The sequence below is a fragment of the Passer montanus genome, unplaced genomic scaffold, assembly GCF_014805655.1.
Source record: "Passer montanus isolate IOZ18808 unplaced genomic scaffold, ASM1480565v1 scaffold18, whole genome shotgun sequence".
Lineage (NCBI taxonomy): Eukaryota > Metazoa > Chordata > Aves > Passeriformes > Passeridae > Passer > Passer montanus.
Genome location: NW_024365381.1, coordinates 10,223,692 through 10,250,090, shown reverse-complemented (window position 1 = coordinate 10,250,090; position 26,399 = coordinate 10,223,692). Strand labels below are relative to the sequence as shown.

Sequence of the window (26,399 nt, the reverse complement as noted above, 5' to 3'; positions counted from 1 at the left end):
AAACCTTTGGTTTTTTTTAAATTTAAATTAAGCCAAATACAGTTAAACTGTCATATTAGGCAGTAGGGAATTAACAGCCTGACTTCTGTAGCTAATACCAGGCAGAGCTGAGAAGTGACTATTGTATAAGGTATAATGCTTTCTCTGTGTGTATTTGTGTGTCATCTTTTCAGCTTTGAGAGGAGGCTGTTATGAAAGATGACAATGAGTTAAATATGAGGAAAACCCGACACTTGTCATCACAAGAAGTGTACGATAGTATGATGCCAACTGCTGTCGTGTTCTGTTTTTAGCAAGTGTGGACTTGGCCTGTGGTTTTACTGAGAAATCTTGGTCTCTACTGGATAAACTTGGGGAAGAGCAGTGCAATCCATAATTTTTTTTGTTATAATGGTAAGAACTTTTCATCATCAAACCATATTGAATGTCCCATTAACTGTACTTGAAAACAGCTACTTGCCACGAGGTGATACCTTGGAGGATTCTTTTAAGCCTGTTGTATGCAAAACCCCATTAGCAAGGTTCAGAGGTGGCTCCATACACTGCGCACACACAAGAATTTTTATGAACAGCCTTGGAATGCTACATGTGTGGTTGTTTCTAAAACAAACAGATAGTAACTCTTCCCCTCTGCCTCTGTTTATATATAGACATAGATGAATTAAAAAAACTTGATTCATCTGCAAATGGCTTTATATTTATTGAATGTATTGAAATAAAAAGTCTGTAAAAGTAGTATTTTTAAATAGATAATGAAACCATTTAGGTCTAATATTTACATAAATATTTTTTATACAACTAGTAATACTTAACTCTTAAGACATTTCACTGTGATGTTTTACAGCTAAGGCTGAAGAGTTATGTTACTGAGATGAGAAGAGAGGAGGCAGAGGAGAGGGGGCTGAAGCGGATTCTTCATAGCCAAGGATATCTAAAAACGGAGCATAAATACCAATGCTAATTTTCCTTTTTAGGTATTCTTCAAGTTTTATGCAAGAATATATTAGGCTTACATGGAAAGGTTTTGGTAGCAGGAAGAGCTCAGGTGTAGCTTGTGGGAATCTCCCCTCATGTCTGATATAGCCAGTGCCAGATTGCTCCAAGGTGGAGATGGTGCTGGCCAAGGCTGAGCCCGTGCAGCGGTGGGATAACAGATTTAAGAAGGGGAAAAAATGTTTTTGTGTGGGAACAGTTGCAGACAGACAGGAGTGAGCATATGAGAGAAGCAGCTCTGCAGTCACCAAGGTCACTGGAGAAGGGCCAGGAGAGGCCTCAGGTGCTGGAGCAGAGATTCCCTGGCAGCCCATGGGTGAAAACTGTGGTGAGCCAGGCTGGGTCCCTGTAGTCTGTGGAGGTCCAAGGTGAAGCAGACACCCACTTGGAACCCCTGGAGGCTCCCATGCCAAAGCAGGTGGGTGCCCAAGGGAGACTGTGACCCTATGGGAAGCCTGTGCTAGAGGATGCTTCTGGCAGGACCTGTGGACCATTGGGAGAGAAGCCAAGGCTGAAGCATGTCTGCTGCCAGGACATGTGCCCCACAGGGGATCCCTGTTGGAGCAGTCTGTTCCTAAAGGACTGTGCCCTGTGGATGGGACTTGTGCTGGAGCAGTGGGTTCATGGATTGCAGCCCATGGGAAGGACTCAAGTTGCAGAAGTTCATGGAGGATAATCTTCCCATGGGAGAGACCCCATGCTGAAGCAGGGAGAAAGTTGTTTCTCATTGTCCTACCCCTGATTTGTTTGGTTATAAATTAAATTATAAACAAACTTGTCTTGCAAGTCAAGTTTGTTTTGCCCATGACAGTAATTGGTGAGTGAGGTCCTTACCTCGACCCAAGAACCTTTCACTGTATTTTCTCTGTCCTGTCCAGTTGAGAGTGGGAGTGATGGGAATGTCTTTGGTACCTGGTGTCCAGCCAAGGTCAGCCCACCACAAAATTATAACTAATATATGAAATTCTGAAAAAACGGAACAGCTAGCAGTTTGATAGTGGAAGACATCTTGTTGTTTCCAGACAAAGCTTTTCAAGTGATAGCAAATACTTTAAAAAGTGATAGGGAAGTATCTGAATAAATATCGTGTCTAGGAGATTGTCATGGAAGTTCAGAGATGCTTAAGAGGGTGGGCTTCTGTATGACTGGTGCAGTGTTGCATCTTGACAGCTCTTTTCTCAAAAGTGTTGGTGAGGTCAGAAGTTTTCAAATACTCAGTTATCACACGAAGCTTTCATCTGTGTTCAGTACTAATCCGTAGTGGTACGCTGGCATTATGGCTTTTTTAGCTCATACATCATCTCAGTATACAATGCCTGACCACCGTTGCCATTTTCTGCCCTTTGCATTTTTGTAATGAAACTGTAGGACCACTTTGTACAGTGACAGAGTTTTCCTCAAGAATAGACTAAAGAGTGTGTTCATTTTAGTAAAGTTGAATTAGGGAAACATTAGTTGGGTGAGTAATACTGTTCTTTTGTCCATGTGGGCAAACCAGTTTTTCTCGTTCAGTGGTAACCAGCAAAATGTAAAATATGTGTATTTGGGTCATAGTTTCTTAATTTCATTTCTAAGCCAGTATTTTGGGAGGATTGTTTTAAGTTTTCCTGTTCTGCTTATATTGATCAGATATTTCAATTGACATTGATTTCAGATTCTGAAACCATAATGAAACCAGCAATTTGGGAAACTAGCTTAGGGAAAGTTAGCACAAAATTTCATTATTCAGCACCTGAAGGCCTTTTATTTTGGTTTTTCCTTTATGAAAATTAAGTGCTGCTTGTTTTCTCAGCAGATGTGTACAGATGTCACTGTTATACTTAGGTGCAGTTTAATGCAGACAGGTGACCTGTTGGGGACTTACATTGTAATATTTAGCAGCATGGTCCTAGTCATAGCAATATTCCTGAAAACTGAATGTCCGTAAGAAGATTCCTCGAGAAATTTGGCCTGGCAGTGCCCACTGTTAGTTTTGCCACTTAGTGCTCAGGAAGGGTTTGATGAGCTTGTTGCTGGCTTCCATAGACCTATGATAGATATACTCTTAATAAGGAGTTTCTCTCCAGGACTGTGTTTTCTCTCCTTATATATAAGGAAAGGAAATTGTATCTATACAATAGAATAAGAAACTATTGCCATTTTGTTCAATTTTGAGCATGCTGAAATGAATAACCAGTAGCAGGAACAATAGTCCTCATACTAAAGGTACTTGCTAGGTTTTTTTCCTTATATTTTTTCTTCTCTCCCAGACTCACATAGCATGAACAGATATATATTGTACAACAATTTTTTGTAGTTGAAGATTGTTAGCAATGGCCATTGAATAGGGTGAGATCTGACAAAAACCACAGAAATTCTCTTTATGAAAAGGAAGTAATACTATGAAATGGTCCACAGTATTGAAATTATAATTTATAATAGTTAATCGAAATTCTCAGTTTTGTAAAGTAAATTCCATTTCTTTAGAAGTCCGAGTGGTAAAGGATCATTGTCTCATCCATGCTAACATGAAATTCCCCTGATGAGCTGTGTCTGACCTGTGGATCACCAGTAAGATTTTTGCTTTGCTGAAGCTTTTTTCTGCATGTTTTGTTAGAAACCTAAATTCTGTGACTCTAACAGACCTATATATCTGTTAATTAATAAATGCCATCAGTTTCTGGACAAAAAATTATTTTAAAATCTTTTGATCCCAGTTTTTCCTTGGTGTGTGCAGAAATGACTTGTAGAGATGCAAGCACTTGTAGAGATGTCTCTGCTTTCCATGCTCAGATGCCTCTGTAGATGTGAGAAATGCTGAGTGGTGTGACCCATTGTGCTGTTTCAAAACAGGCTTTCAAATGTTTGGTCAGAATTGTTTCAATACGGACATGGCTCTGAGTGTCCTGGCCTTTAGGGATGCTTGAGATGTTACAGGTCTCATGTTAATACCTGGATTTTCAATTAATGTATTGAGAAGAGATGTAATTTTGCTTTTTGAATTGATGGATGTTAATAGAACTAGAGTAGTAACTGGAAAATGAGTGAAATCTAAATAAATAACACCAATTTTCATGGTATCTTGAATGGTATATTTACTCATTTGTTTTGGTACCTGTTCCATTGAGTTTTAAATCTGATGGGTTAAACCACCTCTCACCAATGCCCACTGGGACACTGAGCCATTGACCACTACTCTTTGGATGCATCCAGCAGCTCAGTGTCCCAAAGGACATTGATGACAAATGGCATCCCTCAGGTGTCTGTGCTATTTAATGTCTTCACTAATGATGTAGGTCAAGGGATCAGGTGCACCCTTACCAAATGTGCTGATGACACCCTCTGCTCTGGTGAGACCCCACCCACAGTGCTGGGGTCCAGCAGCATGGGAAGGACACAGACCTCTTGGAGTGAGTCCAGAGAAGTCCTTGAAGACGATTAGAGGGCTGGAGCACCTCTCCTGTAAGGAAAGGCTGAAAGAATTGGAATTCTTCAGCCAGGAGAAGGCTCTGGGTAGACCTTACTGCATCCTTCAGTACTCCAAGGGGCTATTAGAAAGACAAACATTTTAGCAAAGTCTGTTGCAACAGGACAAGGAGTAATGACTTCAAGCAGAAGGAGTCTATTTAGATTAGATATATGTAAGAATGTTTTACAGTGAGGGTGGTGGAACACTGGAACAGAGAGGTGGTAGATGCCCCATCCCTGCCTGTGTTCAAGGTCAGGTTGGGTGGGGCTTTGAACAACCTGATCTAATTGAAGATATTCCTGCTCATTGCAGGAGGGCATTGGACTAAATGAACTTTTAAAGCTCTCTTCCAACCCAAACTGTTCTGTGATTCTGTGAAAATGGTATTTTTTGTGCAGGTATGATGCATTTCCAGTAGTAAAAGCACTTGCTCAGGCAGATCTTTGTATTCACTATCACACTCAGACACAAAAAACCACTTCTGACTGTTTTCTGAAGGTATCACACCCAACCTTTCTTCATCTGCCATTCTGCTGTTGATCAGGTTGTGAAAAAGAGGTAGATGAAAGAGCTACATGCTGGGTGTTTGAGTTTTAGTGTGGATTGGGGTCAAACATAAATAGCTGTATTTATAGAGGAAAGAGGGAGAACTGTGCTGAACTGATTATACTTGTAAATGCACTGGAGTTTTACCTAGAGCACTGAGCTGAAATGAGTACTTGTTCTGGAAAAGATTTAATTAAAGTTTTGTTCAAAGGCTTTTTAAAAAACCTGTTAAATCAGTTAGGGAGCCACCAATTTAGAGGGAACTGATTAAGGACACACTGTTGGTTTCCTTAGCTTTTTTTTGTTTGATGGTGTTTCTACAGATGTTCAGACTCTTGTGCCTTTAAGAGCTGCCTCATACCACACAGTGGTAGAGTGTCTGGAATGCCTCTAGCTGGATATACTAAAGCATATCTGGACTTCTGCAAAATTGGATTTTGTTTATTCCTCTTAGTTGCTAACCTAGCCATAATTAGGTTTGAAATAATATATTATTTTAAAACACACTGAAGTTTGGGAATACATTGCTTTTTGTAAGTGTAAAGATCTCATTTATGTCTTGACACATGTCAGGCTGTTAACAGTCTCTGCTTCTCTACAGCTTTTACTGCTGCTGTTTGTTTTGGGCACTTTGTTTAAAACAGCCTATAGACCTAAAGTACTGTTCCAATTCACAGAAATGCTTTTATGACCCTTTGCATGTGAGTGCAGCATCCACTATCCTGTGATTTGTAAGTTATTTCTTTGTGAAAGTGCAACATCTTGTCCAGCTGTCCTTAAGTCTTCAAAGCAAATACTGTCACTTCACTTTACTGTTTGCTGAAGTACCTCTCTTTCAAGGTTTTGTTCACAGTTCTCATCTTTTGAAATAGATTAGCTGTAGTTAATGGTTGCAAAGAAGTGGGTGATGAAGAGGCAAAACCTTTGAGGATGAAGATTAGGAACAGACTCTTAAGTTGTCTGTGTTCACAGGTGACCAGAATAGCATTAATAGAAGTGTTGGTGTAAAGCATCTTGTGTGATGCTGTATAAAGCATTTGATATGAGAAATTGGAATCCACGAGAAGGACTTGACAAAGATGACCTGTATTGATTATCATGGCCAAACTTGCACAGTAAGTAGGACTGTGTAAATTCTGGAAGGTTTTCATAAATCTTATAAAGTAAACCCTAATGTCATTATAGTTCTTTGAAAGGAGCAAAAAGCAACAGCTTTGTAGGATCAGTGCTGTGTGATCTTAGAATGTAATTGTTCACAAATTTCATGAGGAGAACTTTGAATCATTACATGCTACAAATGATGCTCTTCCCTGCTAGACAGCCCGGTGTATCAATTTCTGTTGCCAAAGGTTTGAGCTGGTCTGCTTCAGTGTGTCTTTGTTGTGGTCTGATACTGTGACATCCTTCCATAGCTTTATTCCTTCATGAATGGTAATGTACGAGTGGAATAACCATCACAAGTTTCTAAAATATGGGCAGTCTCTGGAATGGCCATACTTTTCAATGTTGTTTAGCCACAGTACAAAACCAAACCAAGCCCCAAACTTTGATTAATATGATGATGCAAAGAATTGGTGCCACTGATACTTGATGGAGGTCTTCAACTATACATACAACACCTTTGCAGGTTTCTGTGGTTAACTTTTTACTTATGTTGGCTTAGCAGATGTGTCAAAGAATGGATTTTTTAGTCCATCAGTGATCGATGACCATATGTATTAATTTCTGTAATGAAGTCACATAGGTATCATGAGTTTGTATGAGAAGGTAGAATGCAGTCTGTTTGGCTGGAGGTGAACAAAAAAAATCATCTCTCCTAGTGTTCTGAGTCTAGAAATAATGTTCCAGATACCTCATGGGTTCCAAGGTACTGTGTTAGATCAAAAGGGCATTCTCAAGTTTATTTTTAAATCAAAACTCTGAAGACTTACATTTGCTGCAGTATTTTCAGCTAACAAATATACCTAAGTGTCTATGCATCATCATACTGTAATCAACTGCAATCAGTTTGGCAATTGCTTAGATAAGCCTTGTTGGAAGGAATATATCAATAGAAAGGGGTTCCTGTTTTAATCCTAATAACACAAGCTGGAATGTGTGTTGTCTGCTGGATTGTTATTTGAAGTGGATGCCAGAAATTCTTATGATAAAATCAGTGATAATCATTATGCCAGTTTAAGGAGGCACCAGCTCTGCCCCAGAAGTTCACAGGAAACAAAATCTGGAAAATGTGATCCAAGATGAGACTGTATGTTGGCCCTGGAATACCTCTCATACCAAATATGAGTACCCAAATTCTAAAAACTTTTCTGCCTGTGTGATCTTAGTTTTATTTCTTGTCTGTGAAATTGATCTTATAATTTTGAGATGCTCTTGGCAGGGAATTGGTAAGAAAAATATTTATACAGTTGCAGCTGTGTGGTTCTTCCTCATCTATATACTGATTCCAGATGTCTAGATCCAAGCAGGAATTAAATGGAGTTGATTTTCTTTTTAAAAGAGATGGTAGTCACGTCCCTGATGTGTACAGTAGCACAACTGCAATGTAGTTTGTTGAAGATCTTAAAGTGACAGTAAGTGTTTAAACAGAATTGGTTTCTCATTTTAAATAGAAGTAATTATGGCACAGTGTAATATGAGAACCACATGATTACGGGCTGGTAAGCAATCTAGGACTTCATGAAAATCTTCTGATAGACTTTGCTCAGTCTGAAATTGGACTTCAAAAACTAACTTTTGCACTTAAGGGTTGCTCAGTGCAATTGAAGCTGAACAGTAAAAATACAGTGAAGACAAAACAATTCTGTAACAACTCTTTGAAGATGGGTTATATTTTTCTTGTGAGTTTGTCCAAAGCCCAAATAGTAGCTCATTATGTAGAGACCCTTGCTAAAAAAATATGTTTATGAATCTTTTCCATGTACTAACATATTTCTTTATTATTTGAAATGGCATTTGTGAATTTAGCAATACTTCTAGTTCTTGAGAAATGGAGATCTCAGTCTTAGTTTACTTCATAGAAAATGGTGCGTATACATTGGACAGAATGGAACTAGAGCCTATAAATTGTAACATCTGGTTTATTCAGTCTGGATTGTGTGATTTGTTTTGTCACTTTTAAAAAGCACAGTATGAAAGTGAGCTTCCCTGTTTGGACTAGGTTTTAAGATATGAAAGCTCAGATTTGATTCTGTGACTTGGCTGTGTGTTGCTTGGACAATTCTCTTTGCTATTTGATAAAATTACATTCTCTCAAAAAAAAAATCTTAGCTGTTAATCTGATGTTAAAAAAATAGGTAATGCATTTTATCTAAGGTATGAAAAGCTTGAGCTGGAAAAAATACTAAGTGTTTGGGATCTCATCTGCCATGTTTATTTTCCTCCACATCTCAGTTTCAAGTGCAAGTATCTAGAGATGCAAAGTAATTGCTGACACTTAGCAATGGAACTAAATATGAGAGCAGGCTTGTCCAACTGTTTCAATCCAGTAAACATTGTTAGGGTTTATAACACTAACCTGAATTAATTTTTTTTTGTGGTTTTCAGTAGACATTTTACTATAAAAAGGTTGAAATAATGTTGCTTATTTGGTTAATGCTCTCCACTTGCATAAACTTAAAGAAAAATGCAGAGATCAGTGGTCATCTTGGGAGCACAGGTAGCTAAATATAAAGGTATGATAATAAAAACACAATAAAACCACATTTGAAGTAGTCATTTGAGTAATCAGCCAGTTTTTCTGTTAATTTTGTACTTGAGAAAATAAGACCTTTTGACCAGTAAAAAGCAGTAATTTTACTTAGGAGACAAATAGGTACAATATTACCAGCTTATTTAGGAGCCCTGCAGTTTATTATTGACCTAAACAGATTGTTCTCTAAGAACTTGGTGCCAGTTCTAAGAAATATTGAAAAAGAACCTGATTAAAACACTTGTTGACCATGTTCCTTATGTCATGGGCATCTCCTCACAGGTTTGGGAATGCAGTCCTAAAAAAGGAAACAGAAAAAAACCCAAAGCAGTAAAAGTCCCATTTTTTTTCCTATATAGGTGCGTGTACTTTACTTAATGAACAGACTTGGACTATGTTCACATAAATTCCAAATATCTATGTTGGAAGAAATAGCAAATAATTACTAGCAGTTTTGTTCTGCTAAACCAGTTTCAGGAAACATGTAACTTCAAAAGAGAATGGATGTAACAATGAAAACTTTCACACAAGACTATCACACAGGGAGCTTCAAAATACATTGTTCCTAATTCCCTGCAGCTGCCAAGTGGACATGTTCATCAAGATTTCAAGCATGGACAAAACTTGGTTAGAAAAACCTCTGTATTATTCAACAAGAATTTTTCTGAAAGCCAAAATACGTAACCAGCAAAAGTGTATTTATTATCCTAATCTCCAAATTTGCACGCTTCTTACTGCTTTCCTGACAGGATGTTTTGGTGGACAGTGTGTCCCTCCCTTAAGGTCAAGACAGGACAGGGAGCAGATCTTCACCCTTTGGAGCTGGAGCCATTTTAAACAATGATGCATCTTTGATATGTGACTGTCTGCAGAGAAGAGGGATATTAGCTACAGCACTTCCTCATATTGTTGTGTACTCAGAAGCACGTCACTAGGAAAGTCTTGAATCTTTACAAAGTCCACATTATAAACTGAACTGTGTGCAAAGCTATAATTGGTGAAAACTCAGTTTCTTGAGGACCTTTGTACTGATTAGTTTAAAACTCTGCCCTTGCTTTGTGATATAGTTTAGTGGGCTGTTTTACTCCATGTGACACAGCTGTTTTAAACAGCAAGATAACTGCTGAGGGAGTTTTTTGGCAGTGTTTCAGTTTGTTTTTCTTTTCATTTTTTTCCACCAAATCATGACTCTTAATTTACATCCTTCACATCAATATAGACTGACTTTAGACACCTTTATATAGTAGAATTAGAGGGCTGGATTGGTAGGAGATTTTTAATTTTTTTTTTTTAAGCAGTTTGCTGCTGGAAGTTTTCTTGTAAACTTTTTTCTGTGCAGCAACTCACTTCCATCCTTACAGTGCTGTGAGTTGGTGCTAAGTGAATGCTGCCTCTGGATTACTTGTGCTATTGCTCCTCATTATGTAAGATTCCCACTTTGAGAAAAAATGTCACTAGTTTAATTTCAGTGGCATAGATGTAACATTTCGAGAACTACTTGACACAAGGAGTGCAAGAGGTGTCGTGCCAGATAATGCTGATGGGACTTATTTGCTCACTTGCCTGCAAAGTGAATTCTGAACCAGCAGTTTAATGTGTTTTCCCAGGTGCAGCACTCTGCTTATGGGAGTGTTAGTCCAAAAAAGTACTCTCCAAAAAAGCTCAATTCCATTTTACAGTTGACACATAACATGTTTTCAGATGAGCGCAAAGGAGCCATCTTTGTAAATTAAAATTAAATTATGAAGGGGACTCTGTATGGGTGTGTGCTCTGTGTTGTGGTGGTGGTGGTTTTTCCCCCAAAGATCTGAATATAAGTCTGATCTCTGATTACAGCTCAAAGAGCTGCCAGAAGATCTACTGTAGTGGTTTGATAAGTGGTTAGCTCTTCCGGGAGGAGGGTTGGGAACGAATATCAATTTTCATAAGAGGTTTGATTTTTCATGTTCAGAGGAAAAATAAAGCTGCTTTATTCAGGCAGAATATTCACCAGAATGATTATTGAAACAAAATCATTCTTGATGACAAGCTGTAGATTTGCTTGAAGGAAGCAGTTTTAATATTGATATTTGATAGGATTTTAGGATTTAATTAGGAAGTGTTTGACTTGCAGAGAACCACATGCCAACTTAAGCTAAGTATGTAGAATTCTAATAGGAGAATAGTAGTGTAATTAATATCAACTAGCAATTTCATCAGGGATGAAATTATTTTGTAATTCTAAGTAAATTAGAAATAGTTTTGGTGCACTTATGGCAGTTGTAAAACAAATCTTTTGCCTTTAAAGGGAAGAAAAAAAAAGATGGAAAAAGGATAGGAGAGGAAATTATGGCAGTCTCTTTGGGTTAGATTTAACATTCACAGCATAGTGATGTGTTGACTACTGTGATGAAAACTTTCTATTGGTACCTTCAGGGAGACGGGGGAAGAGGGGATTAGAGCTGTGACTTTCCTACTGAGAGCCTTTAATTTTGGTTTCTACAGAAATGAAGAGGACAATTGTCCACTCCTCAGCCTTCCTGAATATAAATGTGTTGTTGTCTTTCACTTACCATGGGTTCTTTTTCTTTCTTTGTTTGTTTTGAGCTAAGAAGTGTTTTTTTTCCTCTGCTGTTTTTAATGGAACAGAAAATGGAGATGAAAAGGCATGTCTTCTCCTTTGGGCTGGAGTTTGCACCAAGGCTCTTTGGTCTGGTTATTTTTGTGTGGGTTGCTGAGGACTGGAATTGGTCGGGGCAGCAGGACAGAGCACGTGGGAAGCTGAAAGGGAAGGGCCCAGCAGAGGTGTACAAGACCAGTGTCCTCACTGCACAAACTACTCCCAGTACTGGTGCGAGCCCTTCTCTAACCCATCATCCCACAGTTGTGGTGTGGATCAGTTTAATTCTGGTGGCATTTTAAATACGAATGAAGGGAGGGAGATAATTGTGGAAGAGCCCAGTGTTTTCTTGTGAAACTGTACAAGTGAGCAGGAAGTCTGGCCCTAACTCACATTTTGTTATTAATATTAGGATGTGATTTTGTATTTTTGTTACTTGAAAACTGGTGGAAAGGGTTTTTCTTCCTCTCAGTGTTGCCTATATGATATTTATCTGTGAGTGAAGATGTTCAAAACATGATACTTTAGTGTATGTTTAGATAGTGATTGACGTTGGGGGTGGGTATTTCCTGATATTTAATGATCGTTTAGAGGAGTTAGTCATCATTGGCCAGGAAATACCAACTCCAGATTAGATCGAGTTCAATTATCTAAAAGATATTTCAGTGTCCATCTGAATGTGGTACGTTGCCAGAGACATTGTGCTCATAATAGCATCTTGGTTTAGTGTTTAATTATAGAATTAGTGGCTGTATGTGGGTTCTGTGTGCTATAAATATGTCATCTTGAATTCACTACATCTGCTGCCCCAAGTTTTGGGAAGTGGTCAGGCAGTGTTGCCTAAAAGTCAACTAAAATTCTGTAATTGCAAGAACTTTGGATTCTCAAATGAAGGAATACTTAGTACTTCCCTCCCTCCCTGCCCTTGGAGACCACAATTGCCATCTATGTAAATTTTGCAGTATATTTCAGGTTGGGATTCATATATTGCATCTTTTCAGGTTAATCAACTTCCCTTCTACTTTATAAATGGGAGTGATAGTTCTCTGCTTTCAGTCCCATGTACATGCATTAGTTTGCTCTTGGCATGATAGAAATAAGTTTGTTTATGAGAAAGAGACAAAAATGGTGGAAGCTGACATGTATAACTACCAAACAACCATGGTATGTATAACCAAATTGGGTTGTGGGGTGTGGAATGTGTGTGTGTGTGTGTGTGTGTGTATTATATTTACTGCCATTAAAAAAAAAAAAATTTCTGACTGGGTTGTGGGGTGTGGAATGTGTGTGTGTGTGTGTTATATTTTCTGCCATTAAAAAAAATAAATTTCTGAGTATTTGTAGACCCCCTTTCCAGAGATACTTATTCTGGATATTTACTCTAGTCTTTACTAAGGAGGTAAACCATGTTGACTGAATATATTGTGGAGTTCAAGGGGTGTAAAAACCACCACCGATTTCTGTAATTCAAGGCTGAAGGGAGAAATCCTGGAAATGTCTTCCTGGCTGTCTCTATCTCTCTTCTGCCATTTGGCTTCTTTCCTTCCCAGGACAGGTGAATTTTTCCAGCTCTAATCTTGTAAAAAACATATATTGGGACTTAGCTGTGTAATTGTAGGCCTCTATGCTTCCATTAAGTATTAAGCTCCTTTGGAACAGGCTGAAACCTCCTGCTGTCTAGGCTTGTAACTGTCTTATTAGTACACCTTGGGATCCTGTCTGCACAGTTATTTTTATAGGTGTACACTGAAGAGTAAAGTAGCTCTGCCAGTCACAAAGACAAACTTGAATGAGTGAAAGCAGGATTCAGGAATAACACTAAATTCAGTTTATGGAACTAAACTTACCATATGCTGTACATACCCAAATGCTTCACTCTGGACCTTACCCTGCTCCTTCTCAGATGTTTTTTACAAGCTTTCTTATGTTATCAGTGAGCACAGCTGGAGCTGGTAAAGCCTTGTGTGAGCCTTGAAGATGCAGAGGAAGTGAGGCTTCTCCAGTGCCCCACTGATGCAATTGCTCAGGCTTTGCAGAAAAGGCAGGGTGTTGCTGAAGATTTCACTGAAGTTGTCGTACCCAAGTGGAGGACTGTTGTTGCCTCCTAAAACTCACTGGTTTTCATCCTCTGTCACAGAAGGATGGACTTCATAAGCACATCAACTGCAGGGATTAAAAAAAAAGGGTTTTGGTAGGTTAAATTTTTAATTTTATGTGGTTGTGTCAGTTGCAGCTCTGGTGGAATGTAATAAGTGACAGTCACAGTAAGCTGTGCTAACTTCTATAGCAGGATATAGCCATTGCTTCTGATTGAGTTGTCCTAAGGTGTTATGACTGTAGTTGCTAGAAAATGTTTGCTTTGGAGTCTCAGAACTGATGCAGGCACTGCCAGAACCTGTGCAAAGAAGGCAGCTGAAGGTGGTTTTGGGCTGTGTATGCTGCAGCGTTTCCCAGATCCCAGTTAGGTACCCTGCCTGTAGCCTCTGAGGCCATGTGCAGGTGGTTTAGGTTTCCCAAAGTGTTTCAGTGTACCTGACCCACGATGAAGGCGGTCCAGGCCTTCCTGCTGCGTGTCATATCTGGATGCCTAACGTGAGGGGCCGTGGGTGGTGAAGAGAATTTGCAGGGAGTGTCTCAGGGCAGCCTGTCCAGTGAAGCCTGTATCACAACCACATTCTTGCCTTACCTCCTTCTCTTGCAGAACTTTACCTTTTCATGCTCTGAATTTTTGGGAACTGTATCGTCTGTATTTGTCTCTAGCGTAAGTGACCAAGTCTGTATGGGTAGTGATCAGTGGAGTCCTTAAAACAGCAGACTTTTTTTTTTTCCAAATGGTAAGAAAAGTGCTATGGAAACCAATGACTTAATGCTATAGGTAAAAGTGAATGTCTCGTAGGTTTGAAATCCTGGGTGGACTGGATTTAAATTATTGAAGGAGGTATTTGTTAGCATTTGTTTGAAATCAACAGTGTACTCTGTCAGTTCTTTCTTTGCCTGGTTGTGTAATCTGTTTATTCCTTGAAATAAGCTTGTGAATTTCTCTTTCATTTCTTAAAAACGGAATACCACATCTTTTTGTCTTGAGATTTTGTGAACTTCAGAATTTGAGAGATTCTTATGAAAGATTATAAATAAATTGTGGGACATCCTCAGGACGTTTATTCCTTTTTAAAATGTGTACGTAATATAACTGAGAACATTGTGTAGAAGCACTTTTCATCTTCTCAGAACTCATCTCAACCTAGACCTTTAACTTCAGTGAGATATTCAAAAAATCCCTCTAATTGTTTGCATAGGGAAACCACTTAAAACAGATTCAGAAGAGGTTGCTAGTTACTGATATACTGAAAGTTTGAACCTTTGAAATGTAACATAGTGTAAATAAAGACTGGGTGTTCTTACAGTGTATTTAGTAGATAAATTTAAATGTTTCTCTAGTTTGAAGACTTGAGTCTTGATTGAGTTTGGTTTTAAACATCATACTCATTAAGCTGATGTTATCAATATTCAGACTTCTACTCAAAATCTATTTTTTCTGTGATGCCAGTCAATAATTAGTCGCTATAAAAGCTAGATAAGATGTCACTTAGCAATAGCTATGCCAGCGATGTCTTTTTATTCATGTTTTAGTTGTTATTTCCTTAATTTTTTTTCTTCTCAGACCTAGGACATAATGCTTAGTCAGTAATACTGACACACATTGCCTGCTCTCATAACATTTTGGTAACTATATCTACAAAAAGCACTTTTTTTTCCTTTCCCATTCCCAAAATAATTTTATAAAGGAGAATCAGTCAGAGGTCTAGGTTCTGATTTTGTACCAGAGCAAGCATGGATTAACTTCACACAATGGTCATCAACCTAGGATACTTAGGTTTTACAGAGGCGTTCAGTCATCCCTCTTGCTTGTTGCAAGTCCCTTGGGCCCTTCTGGAGTCTCCCTTCAGACAGAACAGGAGCTCTGCTGACAGCTCCACACGTTGTAGGTGTTTTAATTTTACTGGCATAGTCATTTTTATGTGTAATGTAATACTATTATCCAGCAGGAAATACAGTCTCCTACTGTGAATCTCAAGACTATCAAATATTTTAGGAATGCTTTCTAGCCTTCTTTCCAGTATCAGAGAAATAAGTATGTCAAATAATCCTGTTCTGCACCACCCAAACCTCTCTAACGTTTTAGGAAAAAAAAATTTACAAGTTTGCTTTAGGTGACTTGTGACATGTAAGACAATTTAAAAACTTCTATTCAGATAGTTATTGTTTTGTAAGTCCAGGATGGCTTGTAGAAGAGCAATGTAGCAGTAACAAAATTTAAAAACTCCTTTTTAGTAGAAAAGACACTCACCTATAGAGAATATTTTGAAAAGTAAAAATGTTCTTAGTAGAAAAACGTCCTCCCCTCCCCATCAAACAAACAAACAACAAAAAATAAGGGAGTAAGACAATTTTAACTGCAAAAAATGGAGCAGATCACGTGTATGTTCAGCTATGAATACAATCTTAAGCTTGGGCAGACTTTAGATATGTTCTGTGAAGTTAGCTTATGTGGTCAGTCACATCTTTTGGGATTTTTGCCTTGCTAGTTAATCTGTTTTTTCACACAAATTTTACTTGTTCTATATAGAAAACATGAATTGAATAACAGGATTGTATGCATTGGTGTGTAATATACAAGGGGGATTTTTCTGTAGCCCAAACTTCTGATTCCTTTCCCAGCCTTACTTCTTGGTTTCTCAGTTTCTGTGAGAGTTCACAACATGCAGACTGTATGCCTTAAAGTAGGCCGTTTCCTGAATCTCCTCTTCTTCCTTAATTTTGTGTTGCTGGAACTTTGCTCGGTGTGTAATTGGTGTTTGGGTCTCCCACATATGGCTCCAATCTCCTCCTGTATCTCCAGCACTGGATATTTATAGCAAGCCCGCCTGAATGCCTGATTCCAGCGGTGAGAAACTGACTCAGAGCACTTTGGATTCCTCCTGGCCCATGGCTGTGACCAACTGTGGAGTTCTGGCATGCATTGCATTCCTGGGTGTGGTTGGAGGACAATCCAAGATAACCTCAGTTATCTTGGCTTTGTTTCAGCAGCCTGTTGCATTTTAGAAGTTCATGTTAGAGGTTATGAAAAGCATTCAGTTCCAGGCTCTGAAGTTATTCTACCACCTTCGTCTTTAGTTTTTCTTTTTTTTAAGAATTCAGGGAGAGAGAAGTTCTATGAAGAATAAAAAATACCTGTGTAGGTCACTAACTTGATATTTCAAAATATTGTGAATAAAAATTTCTGTAGTTGTGATTGCTTTTCAGCTTTGGGGTTGGAATCCAGGGCATGCTGAATTTCATCCCGTTCTTTCTGCTGTAGTTTTGGGGTTCAGGAAGTTTCATCTTGTACCACTAGTAAGTCTTCTTCCAGTCAGAATGTCTGTAATGTTTAATCTTAAGAAACTTCTAAAATTCAAGTTGATGGACCAAGAAAGGACTCAGCCTTGAGTTAAACTTGAAAACAGAAGGACCTAGTACAGGAAAGAAACTGAACTGGAAAAAACCACGGTAGCTGTCAGACATGATGCATGGACTGCAACCCTTTCTGGTGATAAGGAACTTCCAATAGGCAATGTGAATATGAGTGTCCTGGAAACTGTTGTCACTTAATGGTGTTGTCATCGCTCAGACTCGAGACTTGGAAGGGCTGAGGAAGTTCTGTCAGTTTGTGTAGTCAGACACTGTGTACTTTATAAAGATGTTTCTATATAATCCCTGTATAAACAGTGCTGGTGGTCAACTTCAGAGGGTGTATTTCACAATAGAGAGAGGTGCAAAAGAAGAATGTGATTTTTGCCCCTTCCTTTGTAGAGTATTTTCTTACAGACAGTGAGGGAACAATATAAGAACTCTGAATTCATTAAATATTTAATTTATCCTTAATTAAAAAGGAGTCACATAAGTAGGCTGCCCTTGAAAATAGCTATTACATTTGCAAATGGATAGATTTCATTAAAAAACCTTCTTTATGTAAGATACTGAGTGTAAGTAACTGAAGAACATGTTATTGCATTGATGACAGATCTTATTGCATGATACTTGTGAGTTCATCAACTTTGCCTTACCACTGCAAAATATCAATTTGGCATCACTCTTAAATTTGGTTAGGTGTGAAATTTGGGAAAAAGTGGTTTGTGGCTTGCAACAGCCCTCTTTGAGACATGTGATTCAAATGCCCATAGCCACTTGCATAATTTTACTATCATGAGACTAAGTTGGTCACAGAAATATATGTAATAGCTACTTGGCTGTTTCTGCTCCTACTTTGTAGATAAAGTTCTGTGATGTAGGGATCTAACTTCTCAAGTCTCAGTGCTAGCAAAGCTGTGCATTTATGCTTGTAGCAAGGCTTTATATAAAAGCTTTCAGCATCTCTTACCTGCAGTGGTTAGACTGCTGTAATGTTGAAAAAATCTTATAGAGAGATGAGTTTTGTAGTTCTTGTCTAAGAACTCTTTCCTTTTCCAGAAAGTAATACCATTGAAGAAGACCACTGCCTTTAGTGTGCTGTTTGTTTGGTGTGATGTGTGCAGCCTCAGAGAGCTGCAGGTAAGATGCTGTTGTGTAGATGACCTCAGGAGGTGGAGTTTGAGCTGGGAAGATGCAGTGCAAACCATAAGCAGAGTAGAAGGGTGGCTCTGTAATATAGATAATTGCAGTGCACCTGATGGACAATCAGCTTTTGGAATGAAATCTGACCTTTGAGAATTAATGGGAGGTTCAAGCAAGAGCTCGATAATGTGAGTAGGGAGGCCTTAGCCATTGTGCTGTAGACAACCTTTGGTTTCCTGTAGTTTTGCTGATGTATTTTTGCAAGACACCAATTGTCATTAGTTAACCAGGTGTGAAGGTTGCTAAAGCTGCCAGAGGAATGGTGCAGTTTGAGCAGACTTTCTAAGTTCTGCCACGTGCACTGATGTTGTCTGGCCAAGTGAAATGTGTGCTTTTGGTAATCTCCAAGTGACATAAGGTGATGCTTGGTCCTCCAGGGGCTGATGTCAAGATCAGCTCTTCCTGAACTTGCCAGCAAGAAGGGATTATCCCAAGATTCTGAGTTGAAAGGAACCCACAATGATCATCAAGACCAGCTCTTAAGTGAATGGCCCATATAGGAATTGAACCCACAGCTTTGGCATTATTGGTGCCATGCTCCAGCCAACTGAGCTCATCTCAGTGGCACAGTATGCCAACTTCTTAGGAGATCTGATTTTCCTAGAGTAGAATAAGCTCACTTTCTGCCTCAGTTCAGTACCTATGTCACCGAGTCACTATTTGCAGTCCCTGTTTGTAACTTCCATTCCTGTGAATGTAGTAAATAAGGTGAAGTTTAATATATGTAGAGGAATTGTAATTAAGGAATGTATAATTGATTCCTTGTGAAGGAAGGTGGTGTTGTCTCCCACCTAATTTTAATGGCATTCTAAATGGTGTTACCTATATTGTCAGTGTCCTGTAGGCTGCCTATTGTATAAGAGAAAACTGCAAATTCTGTAAGATTAACTTCTTTAAATTTTTCTGGACTAAGAAAGGGAAGGCAGGGCATACTGTTAAGAATGGTGATATATGGATGGAGTAGTTGTGCTACAGTCACCTGCCAGAATAATGGAGGTGCTGTTCAAATCAGTGACTCTGTGACTAGTTGCTGGTGAAGATAACACACTTGTGACTTCTATGGTTGTGTGAATCTGGCAGCACAATATCCAGTGTCCTTTTCACTGAGTCCCTGTCATGCCTGCCTTGATGCCACGTGCCAGCTGTTCCATTGCAGGCATTTTTAGACTGCTTCCCTCTTCATCCTGTGTCCTGTTGCCCCGCTCAGTTGCCACCCCAGGAAGCAGCTGTCCATGATGAAAGTAGGGTGATGTTCTCCATACCAAGATGGCAACGCAAGGGACATGATTTCATCTGTCAGCCTGCGCAGTAGCAGCAGCAGCACAATTTCCTGCTTGCCCCAACTGTAGAGCTCATACTGCTTCCATGTCAAACTCCCTCATACCAGGAGTGAACTTTGTTGCTTACCACTGTCCACATCCATCAGCAGGCAATGCAGAATATGGCAATGGTAAAGTCTGAATTATTCAAGGGAAATTCCTGTGAGTGATGCCCTGGTTACCTTCTGCCACTTGCTCTGTACTGTGTCTGTTTTTTGAGGAGTGACTTGTAGAAGTGCCCTGTGCTGCAGATGTGGAAAGGCTGCCTTTGGGTGCAGGGTTTCAGGGTCGTCAGGCGGTATTTCTGTCTTTGCAGAGAGCTTGAAGCTTCATTGATTGCTCTGATGGACTTGAGAATGAAGACAAATTTTCCTCATTATTTCCTGTTTGACTTTTCTTGTTCTTTTGCCAAGCAGTTTAAAGTTGGGAAGATGACAGGTATTGTATGATTCAAGAGGCTATTGCAGCCATGTGATTTTCCAGCATGTGTTAATTATGGGCAATGCACTTTCTGGGACTCTCTGCCGCCAAACTCTGTGTGTTGCAGCAGATCACTGTAGCTGTTTAACTGTGAAGAACACTTGATTTAGAAAGGTGAGAGACATCCGTGGGTTTGACAGTTCTAGCCTAGCTGAGGTCATTCAGTCACACTGGTGTGTTCGTGAGGGCTGTTTGGCATTACTGGAGCTGCTGAACTGCCACTGTTGCTGGCAGCCCTGCCTGTAGTCCTGTACTGACTTGTGGGCAGCCTGATCTCCCTCTGGGAGAACGTGACCTGCCAGGCAGCTGTGGAATGCATTTCACCTTCTGAAGGAGGCAGAATTGTGATCCCACACGTGATAGGCAGCATCCTACTTTGCTTAAGATCATGATGGGGTAAGGAACGTTAATTTCTATACCAGGAACAAAACTACATACTTTTCTAGTTTGGGGTGACATTGATAATGAACTTTTTTCCTGGGTTTGAACAACTGTAACAAGATGGCCAAAAGCTCAATTTGTTTGAATAATGAACATCTGAATAATGTTTGAGTAATGAACATGGTCTTTTTGTCCATGTCTCAGATGGTATCTTAAAGAGAATTAATGGGTGCAATATGCAATATTTCTGTAGTTCTTATTAGCCCTAGCTGACAGAATGTTTTACTGATGGCATGAGATGTTTCTGACTTAATTCAGCACATATTGCTTGTAATTATATCTTCATTTGACGCTTTTGCAATAAAAACACCTTTTCATGCTCATAATATTAAGTTGACCATTTATTTCCATATTGGGGCTAAAATAAGCATATATTATTTTATTAAATTAAATATTTTTTATTTTATAAAAAAAATAGTTTAGAATCAGGTGGGAGAACTGTTAATGAGGTATGGTGAGACAGTTTTGTGAATATTTATAGGATTTTGGTATTCATTGAAGAGGGTGATAGTCTTAGCTCCTTGTATAGGTAAACTGGGACCCTGAGAGGTAGCACAGGCATTTTGAGGTGCATATCTTAACTTTGTCTTTTAGTGTATGGCTGGCTAACTTTTAAAGTGGTTGGTTTAACTTCATCTCGCTAAGTGTTCTGTGTCTTACTGCACTAAGAGTATGGGAACAATTTTGATCTCAATTTCCAAATTCAATTTCAGTGGAGGTTTTTCATTGTTATGGGAAGATCATTTTAAACTGTTTGTGTTAGAACGCACGTTCTGGCCTTTTCTTGATAATCATTTTGAGATGTGAATATAGCATGTGCAAAGGCTCGTTCTTGGCTTTTAATGCATGTTTGCTTTTTGTAGCAGAAATTCTATGTTGCTCTTGAAAGAGATAAAATCTGTATGCTAGCAGAATTAATATGGGGAAGAGAAAGCTAACAGAAAAAAGCTGAATTAAGATCCCAATATTTTAACACCAGGAAGGTGGTACAGTAATTCTGAATCTATTATATTCTAGTCCATTCTATCTAAGACTTGACCCTCTGAATTACCATAGACTTAGTTTTCACTAGAAGGTAAAATGCTGATGTGAGTTCTTGCAGTTCGTTTGGTAGGTAAAGCAGTTTTACAAGTTTGGAGCAGTCTGTCTCAGGTAGTGACATGAAATTCACATTTATACTTCCCCCCCCCACAAGTGTTATATTTGATGAACTAGTTAAAATATTGTTTACAGTCTGGAATTAAAATCCTGTTGTGGTCTTGGAAAGACCAAATACTTTGATTAGATTGTTAGAGAAATTAACATATTGCTTCCATTTCTTAATTAAAGCTTTCATTAAAAAAACTTCATTATCATGAAGAAATTTTGTAATCATCAATTTCATTTTAGGTGAAAAGGGTAGAAGCCATCTCTTTGGATGTACACAGAGTTACTTATTTAGAGAAATACATTTTTATTGTTATATGTACTTAAAGTGAACTTTCTTTTCTCTTCACTGAGTTTAATAGAAGTAAAAGAAAAAAACAATCTGGAAAGGAACCCCAGGATTTATTGATGTCTGAAGCTTTATATGATAATTCTCACTGAGCATGTAGTTGTGGATTCATAATATATCATTGCTGGTCAAAAATAATGTGTTACTAATTTTAATGACCGTAATGAAATCTGGTAACTTCTGTGGAAGGAAATGTCTGAGAGATTATTATCACTGTTTAAGAAAACACTGCCTGTGAGATGTTGAAGCAATAGCAGCTGAATTCCTATCTACAGCCTCCATAAAGACCAACATTACTATCTTACGAGCAAAAGGCTTTAAATGCCGAGTGATAGGAAGAGGGAGTGGGGGAGGGAAGTATGCATCTGTTTATAAGAGCAGACATGAAAAACTTGACTTGGAATTCTTCCATAAAACCTCAAACCTTAAATGCAGACTAATGGATGTATCCTTTTATCACTTAATTCCATAAAGTTCATCCCTTCCCTCCTCTCCCCTCTTACCCCAAATTAAAATATGCAAACATTGAAATTACTAAGATGAAAGCTTTTGCCATAGGTCTGAGAAGCTTCAGGTCTATTCCCATGAATAAAGAAAAATCGAGCCTTGACTGGTGTTGTGGCAAATTTGTATAATGGAGTACTAATTCCAGATTATGGGTTGTTCTTTAAAAGAAACACTGAAATTATCCAAAAAAACTGTGTTGTACAAGGTGAGGGAGGTACAGGGAGAAAATGACATAAGTTCCCAGATGAAACCTTTTGTAGCCCATATTGGACTTGACCTTATCACTTTATCATCTCCCCTTTATTTCAGCCCAAAGATTCCTTTTATTTTTTTAAAATATCCATGGAGTCATGGTTATAGCTTCAAGAGAGAGGGATTTTTAAGAAAAGTACTATAGTAGAATCTGAGGTGGGGAAAAACAAGTAAGTCACCAAGTGAACCTATTCTTGCTGCTGTCATATGAGCATTGTTCTGGTAATTGATTATACTACACTTGGGTTTGGGGAATGTTTTTTTCCCACCATTACGTACATCAGGATTTTATGAAGGTAAATGCTTATAAAGGATATTTCTTCAGTTATGTTGCTGTATACAATTTTCAAAATCACTGAAGTTGTGCTTAGATCTCAAGGCTTTGCAGGAAGCAGACATGGGAAACATTAGGAATGATGTGAGGCTTTAAGTGCTGTGTCATCATAAGGAATGCTAGTTGCTATATACAAAATGATATCAGAGAGCTGGCATTGTGTTGGAATTCTCTGTTTAGACACCTCTCACAGGGAGTATGGTGACAGAGTCCGTAAATGTTTTGTGTCTTCTGGTTGATGAAACACATGGCTTGTATTAGATTGTAGAGAGGAGGCAAAATATTTTTAAAGGTATTTAACTGGTGAGGGAGTTCAGAAAGCATTGCATTCTGTGTGCTTAAAAGTATTTATAGTTTGTGTCTGACTTTGTTAAGCTAGCTTCTGATTTGGTTACATTTGTGTAAAGCAAATGGATTTGGAAAGTCTGTTAGTTCCTTGTAGAGCTTGGTAAAGAGTTATTATGAGAAAAGTGTTATGCAACAATTCAAAACTTGCACTGGACAGGTGTACAAATGCAAACATTAATTCTTACTATAATAAATAAGATTAGTGTAAAGAAAAATTTATGTTCTTAGAAGTCAACCACAGTTGCAATGCTGGACACCAGAGTGGGTTCCTAAAAACATTCTGCTTATATTTTACATGAAAGTGAACTTTTTCTGTTGTTAGGCTTAATGAGGGATGATCAAATGATTTTCTGATATCCTGACAGTGGGAAAAAATTACTGTACCTTTTCTCTGGGCTCATTTTTATTATTAAAACCTGCCACTTTTTCACAAAAGCTTGGTGCAATGCTTCACAATTTCATTTGAATTCTAAATTAATATTAAAAATGCTTTTTGTGTCACTCGGCCTCCTCCTCCTTTGCACTGGCTGCAGTCAAAAGTGTGGTTGATTTAGCGTGAATAAGCTGAAGAAAACCCACAGATAAGAAGCCTTAATTATATTTAGCTGTGGAGGATGGGAGCGATTGAAGTGTCTTGAGCTGCCATGGAACAGCTGCCAGGCAGTGACTGACTGGAGTGCTTGGGCCCAGCGCAGGGATGGTGTAACGGGGAGTCATCTGCCATGCTGTGAGTGACACACTTCGTGGCACTTTGAGCTAATTTTCATTTTGTAATTGAGATTGACTAAGTGCACCCATGACTTGTTGCCACAACAATTCAGATTTTGTGAGCTCTCTGGAATATACAGATTAATTTCATTTAAATGCCTTGAGCTATAAAAGCTCCTGCTTCTGGGTTTTTTTTGAAAGGGAGATCCTTCCACCGTAGAGAGGCCGCTCTGGGTGGTGCTGTGGCAGCTCTGCTGTGGGGCTGTGACAGCTGCCACGCGGAGGTGTGGCCAGCTGGGCCGGCCCTGAAGGGACACCAGCCTGGGAGTTGGGCTGCTTCACAACAAAGGCTCCAAAGCACAGTGATGCTCTCTGATACTGTCACTGTTGGATCCTGGGAAGAATAGAAGATTAAGACATGAAGCAAGACTTTCCAGCCCATCAGATGGGACTAGGTGATTTCCTAAATGGATGGCTGCACCACTGCCACTGTAGGTTCCAATAACTTTTGGAAGCTTTGATCAAATAATTAATCTGGGTGGTTTGGGGATTTATTTTTAAAAATTCCTTTCTATTTTTAGTTTTTAAACTTTCCCAGACCTAGGAATTGTCCTGCTTGATTTTGTGTCATGAAGAGAAGTACTGTTTTATTAAAACCTGGACTGCTGGAGGATTCTATTGCTTTTTCACAGTTCCTACAATATAAGAATTGGAAAATCATCATTCCCTTTTTATTTTCTAATGTTATGATATTGTAATTGTTGTAGCTTTCCCCACTGGAAAATTTGTTTTCTGAGGTGAAGACCTTTGATACATCTAATCTGTCCTTGAGCTGAAGGTATTAAGTAGTCCTTTGCCATCTTCCTTATACTTGCTTCTTTCCTGTACCTTCCACTTTCATTTCAGGGAGGGTGTATTAACTACAGCAACGATATGGTATTGGAGCTGAGTGCAGTCTGGTCTTATGCTGCTGCAACCTGCTTGCTTTGCTCTGCTCCTTTCATAATAATTCTTTCATAATACTTTAATAATAAATAATTTTAAAATATACAGAATTTCATAATAATATCATAATAATTCTTACTACTGTTTGCTTATTTGACAATTAAATTTTTAGAGGACTAAACATGAGTTATGACCTTTCCTAGACAGCAGTAATAGCTGAATTCATATTCATTGCTATTTATAATTACAGTGGCTTTTTCACCCTTCTTCCATATGCTTTTCTCTGCTGATTTAATAATTTCTTCTTGTGAGATGATCTTGTATTTCTAAAATCAGTTTCATCTACTCCAGAACATTTTGCATCAGCTTCAAACAGTTGTTGAACTTATTTCTTTTGAGAGCATACACGAATGAATGAAACATTGCTGGTTATGGTGGAGAGCCCTCTTTACCTCCCTGTTTTGTATCTGAGCACGCTAGTACTCATGTGGATTTACCTGGTTTCTCTGTACCTGAATCCTACTTGCTGACAGACTCAGCAGCACTGGTGTTCATTCCCACTGAAGATTCCTCATGAGGCTGATACAGATGTATGGCTTGTTGATGCAAATGTTCCTGCAATGTGGGCTGTAGGGCTGGACCATGCTGTGGCTGGTGTAGAGCAGTGTTGCAGGATCGGTTGGCCAAAATGCGGTTGCTTTTGCTTTTGTGAAACGTTGTATATGAACCAAGGGTAAAGCTTCACTATAAATATTTTTAATATCTTGCTGAAATACGTCCTCCTCCTAGTAAACTGGTTTCGAGTGCAGTTGGTTCCTGCAAGGCGTGCTCTGGATCTGTAGCTCATTTTGTCTGCTCTCTGTGCCCTTACCTAAGAGCTGGAACCAAAAATACAGTCTGTGTTCATATGTTTCTGGACTCCCACTAAGTAGGGAGTGATCAGGTCAACAGCACAAAGGTGTGATTGACTGATTTGTATCCGACCCTGTCTGTTACTAAGCAGCAGATGTTTGGCCTTGTTTAGTCAACACTGATTGCTTATAAAATACTCATAGGTCCTATGGAAGTAAGTCCAGTATAAACTGTAAGGTTTATGATTGATCTACCAGTAAAAGATGCTTATTTTACTTGTTAAAGAGTATTTTTTTAATTTTGAAAATACATTTATTTTTGTGGGATTTGCCATACATAACTTCAAGCTGCAGTTCGTGGAGTTGGCTGATTAAAGAACATACCTTTTGGCTGTTTCAGCTCTTTTTGTACTTTCTTTTATATCTAATTTCATTCTGAAATTCAGCATGTATTTGTAAAGATACCTTTTAAACTGAGATGTTAATGTTTGAAAACTGTTGAGTTGTCTGATATTTAGCTGCCCTAAATGTAAATGATTCACTTGGAAATGACGTGGCTTGGTTAGTTAAAATTATTCACATGTGTGCCGATGAGCTACAAAGCAAAATTACTTGAACTGCTTTCCACAAGGCACATAGCTTGTGTTTCTTTATTAAACTCCTGCTTCTTTTCAGTTATTATAGATAATATAATTCAACTCACTTTCTATCACATCAAGTGTTTAGGAGACCTGCTTTCCACCAGTGACTGACAGTCTGCAGGGTATTTTTAGAGTGAGCCTACAAAACAA

The 26,399-nt window shown here is 38.6% G+C and overlaps 1 protein-coding gene across 12 annotated transcripts in view; it reads left to right on the top strand.

The window, feature by feature from the left end:
• The window catches only part of NUMB (NUMB endocytic adaptor protein), an 89,378-nt gene that overhangs the window by 20,449 nt on the left and 42,530 nt on the right, over positions 1–26,399 (top strand). For 3 of the 12 annotated variants that reach the window (XM_039705597.1, XM_039705596.1, XM_039705593.1), the window contains exon 1: positions 24,156–24,303. The exons of 1 other annotated variant lie outside the window; for it this stretch is intronic. The gene's annotated coding sequence lies outside the window, so the exon portion shown is untranslated. Of the gene's footprint in view, positions 1–24,155; positions 24,304–26,399 lie in introns of those variants that run through there. 8 more of the 12 variants (XM_039705599.1, XM_039705598.1, XM_039705605.1 and 5 more) reach the window with 3 other exon arrangements.